A 4728-nucleotide genomic window follows, 5' to 3' on the forward strand; every position below is an offset into this window, starting at 1 on the left:
TGTCAATTTCCTTTCTTCATCTCCTTATCAGTGTTTATGACTGAGCTTCTTATCAACAGGAAACGCCTGCCTGCGGTGGGGGGGGGGGGGGGCAGGTCCAGGGGGACCTTGCACCAGGCATTGGGAATTGTGGGAAAAGCATTGCTGCTGACCAGCCTGACCGATCTCCAGAAGGCAGTAAGTCTCCCAGACTCTGCCTTGGCATCTGGTTGGCTCCTTGGATCTGCATGGGCAGACAGCACCCCAGGTGGGCCCTGGGGCAGAGGGTCTGCTGGAGGGAGCTCGGGGTGGCACAGTGAAATGAGAATTGTCCTTTGCCCACCAGGCCTCCAAGTCGTTCTCTCTAGGTGGGGGAATTGACACAAGTGAAGCAAATACAGGGTCAGGGTGACAGACAGTCAGAGGATCCCACCTGGCCCTGCTTTGCCTCTGAGCCCTCCAAGGATAGCGCCTGTGCTGGGTGTCCAGACGCCTGGGGACAATTAGGTGCATGGCACAGGCTCCCAGATAAAGCAGAACAGGTGGACTCTGGCTTTGATCAGCCTCTTATGATGAACCAGGAGCCTGATCCTCCGACCAGGGGCCTGCTCTTCCAAGTGGGGCTCCAGGAGAGAGAAGAGGGACGGACGGACGGACGGAGAGCTACATATCCCCAGAAGCACACAGTGAGTCTTCGAGTTGGAAAGAAATGCCCACAAGGAGTACCCTAGGGGAAGCAGGGCTGCATGAGCGACTGGGAGGAACAGGTTTCCCAGACATCTTTCTTCAAACTTGCAGACTTGAACTTGAACAGAGAGTACGGGAACTGGCTGTTCTCCGGGTACATCAAGTGGGAAATGTTTGCGGAGAGCAGAAGATGGGCTACCTGGCATGCCATCCCTCACCCTCTGCCCACCCGTCCCCTGCCCTTGAGCAGCCACGCTCTGCTTTCAGAGGCGGCGGCGGTGGAAGTGGCAACAGGAAATTCCCGTGTGCCTCTTGCTCTGGCCCAGTATCTCCCCATCTCCCTGGACAACCCCACTCCCCCCATCACCATTTGCTTCTGCAGCCGGGGATCTAGGTCAGTAAGAGTGGGTGGGTGAGAAGACAGAAGAGACTCATCCAGACATGACACCCCGTAGGGCAGCAGTGACAACATTTTAACCTGAAAACTGCCTGAAAATAGACTGTGTGTCTATGCCATTATGCAAATCATATGCAAAGTCAAGAAGCCCTCTGTCTCTATTTCTAGCAAACTGTATGTGGCCCTGGTAGAAGCAGCTAGTTCCAAGAGTCGCCCACCCGGAGTGACTGACGAGGGCAGAGTTAGCCTTGGTCTCAGCACTGGAGACTAGACTCAGCATGTGGACCCCCACCCCCTCCCCAGGGCCAGCTCTCCCAGAATGAGCACTTCGCTACCTTTTAGGCTGTAAATCGTGGTGTTCCTGAAGATATGGAGGTGGTAGAACAGTCTCCTTGAAGGCTAATTGAGGTGGGACTGAGAGTGAATGGTGCTGGGAGGGGGGAGAAAACTGACCTGGGTACCACGCAGACTTGATGGGGGAAGGAGTGGTCCCAGGTCCAGGGCCCTTGCTCCAGGACTGCCTCCACCCCGTTTTAGCAGGTTAAGGACACCCACCACCTCTCGGATCCTGTCCTTACCACCCAGCCAATCTTCTCCTTGATTGACATAGGGACACTGAAGCCCAGGGTCCCCCAGGGACTCGAGGTAAGGAAGCAAAGAGGGCAGTGAGTTTTCTCCTTTCAAAAGCTCCAGTGAGGCACTACACGGGCTGGATAGGATGGCCCCACGGGACACCTCAAACCTTGGATGACATCAAGCCAAGCCAAGTCTCCTTCCCCAGACCCCCAGCTTCATGTAGCTCCTCTTCCTGCAAGTTTTCTACTGTCTTTCTCTCTACTCCCCAACCACAGGGTAGACATGGGGGTGGGGATGGAAGGAGCAGGGTCTGTCAGCTGCAAGGGGAGGGGAAAGCTGCCTTGGAGGACTGGGAGAACGGCCTCATTTCTGAAAAGCTGGGGCTCCCTGGAAGGCATTGTCGGTGGCGGGCCCTCCAGGAAGCCAGGTAGTGGAAGACTCCAGGAGGCTCCAGGGAAGTAGGTAAGGTCTTCCTCGGTAAAATGCATTGGGGGTGTGCTCCTTGGGGCTCCTGAAAACCGGAATGAAACTGGTCGCCATGGAGTGGTCCCCGAGTCCTGGTGAGCTCACCTGTTACAGGTGGACCTGCCCCACAGGCTCCTCCTGGCTGTAATCTTTAGGGAAGCAGGTCCCAAGTTGTCTGCTATGGCGCCAGTGGGTGGTGGGTTCAAACCACTAACCTGGAGATGAGTAGCCCAGAATGAACCAGCTGCATTGCTCAGGGAGGACCTTCAGGTTGCCTTAAGAGCCATGGAGTCCAACTCACAGCGACCCCATAGGGTGAGGTAGAACTGCCCCTGTGGGTTTCCAAGACTGTAACTCTTTACTGGAGTAAAAAGCCCCATCTTTCCCCCACAGAGAGACGATGAAAGCCCAATGTGCCCAACCCTCTGTACCACCAAGGCCCATCCAGGTCTCCGTAAGAAGGCCTCTAGTACAAAAGCCTAGCTTTTCTAGGCCCAGGGAGTCCTTGTTTCCTGGAGCCCTGGTAGCAGAGTGGGTACACATTGGGCTGCTAACTGAGAGGTTAGCAGTTTGAAACCGCCAGCCACCCGGGAAGAAGATGAGGCTCTCCCTTTGACCGATGTTAAAGTTGTTTACATTGATTTAACCTGAAAGGGAAATCCATGTGGAATAAGCCCCTGGTGAGCCCCCTCTGACCACGGACCAGGAAAGTGGACTGTGGCAGATGCAGTCAGGTGACAACTTAGCATCCTGCCACGTGATCTCCCTTACGATCCATTTAAATTCATTCTAGTTTTGAATATTTTCTGTTAGCTTTTCAATTGAGGTTGTTATCTGTTTTACTTTGTTATTGTTGTTTGTTTTTCAAATGTTTTTCTATATGAAATCCAGGATAGGTAAATCTATAGAGACAGTATTGGATTAATGGTTCCTTGGGAGTGTGGCAGGAGAGGTTGGGGGGAAACAGGGAGTTAAGAAAGATGAGTACAAGAATGGAGAAAATGTTCTGAAAACGGTGGTGATGATTGTACAACTCTTCTCTATGTGACTGAACTATTGAATTGTATGATATGTGAATTACATGCCAAGAAAATATTCTTTTTTTTTTTAAGCGTTAGTCTTGGAAACCCACAGGGGGCATTTCTAGCCTGTCCTATAGGGTCACCATGCATGAGTCAGAATTGTCTAGCCTGCGGCGAGGTTTTTTTTCTTCTTTTAGCATCTGCCTCCTCTCCAGGAAGTCCTCCCTCTGTCCCCACCCACCAGCACCCCGGTCTTCTGGGTGAGAGGTGGAAGAGGAGGGCGGCGTGCTGTGTAAGCCCAGGAGATGGTTCCCGGGTCAGAGAACTCTTTCCCATAGGGAATAGGCCTTGCGTCAGGCGAAGTGAGGATTTCATTAGAGGAGAGAATTGAGGTCAGGGAATTGAGGTAGGCGGAGGAGACAGGTACTGTTTCCAGCGGGCAGTCCCTGCAAACTGAAGCTAGCTTGGGGCGCGGGGCGGAGATCCCCAGCCTGCTGGGAAGGCCCCCGGGGCCCCAGACGTGGGAGCGAGGCAGCTGCCAGATAGCCTGTCGGCCAGCAGAGGGCGGTGTGGCGGGCGCTGCTTCCCACCCAGGGTCGGAACTGAGGCGGGGCCCGGGCGGGGCGGGGCCCGGTGGGATGCGGAGCAGGAGGTACCCGGGAGCCTTAGCCTTCCCCATCCCATCAGAGCCCTTCTGGATGGGTACAGAGACGCTAGCCTGGAAAGAGTGCAGGAGCTCAGGATTCAACCTTCGTTTATTGAGGGCATATTATGCGCAGGGCACATGCTCAGTGCTTCCACAAACTGCTCCCCCCCAACACCTTTACACCGACAGACCTTGAGGCACACCTTGCTCACCAATGCAATGCCTCCTCCTCTGATCGGTGGCGTCCACCCCCAGTCCCAATTCTCTCAACCGGCCCCCTGTTCACTACACTCCACCTATCGAATTTCCCTTCATGGTTTTCCAGATGTTTGAGTCTCACCTTCCAGCTCTAGAGTCTCAGAGAAAGTGTGCCCCAAGACCTTGGAGAGAAAAACCTTCCGGGATGGGGGGCGGAGGAACTGGTGACTGGCTTCCCGTGGGTTCTCCTGCCACAAGTAAGCTGCCAGGGTGGCAGCTTACTTTCTGTTTTCCCCCAGTTGCACTTCCTGGTTCACTTCCTGGTTCTGGTCTTGCACAATGCTAGGAACTAGGCCTTGGGGAGTGGGGGTGGGGTGGAAGGACAGGGAGGGACCACACAGAACCCCCCCACAGAGGCTTAAGGGTGGTTTCAGCAGGAGAAAGGACAGGGCGTGTTTTCGCCACAGGTTGAAGTAGAACTGGGCCAGCTGTCCTTGTCCTTAGCCTGACCCTCTGATCTGAGCTCTTCACCTTAAGGCCCCGCCTCCAACTCCCTGCTCTACTACCCAACGGACTGCCCAGGTTTCAGGCTACCCTCCGGCGTGCATGGCTGCACCTGTGGACACCCTTTTCAGCTTCGATAGTCCCCGAGTGTCTGAGACCCACACTCTCTAGGGCCTGGCTAAGGGTGTGGACCTGGCCAGGGGCCAGCAGGGAGCAGGAACCTGACTGCCAGAGGCTACTTGGCTGGCGCTGAG

This window comes from Echinops telfairi, unplaced genomic scaffold, assembly GCF_000313985.2.
Source record: "Echinops telfairi isolate 266 unplaced genomic scaffold, ASM31398v2 ScPeMD7_12;HRSCAF=54, whole genome shotgun sequence".
Classification (NCBI taxonomy): Eukaryota; Metazoa; Chordata; class Mammalia; order Afrosoricida; family Tenrecidae; genus Echinops; species Echinops telfairi.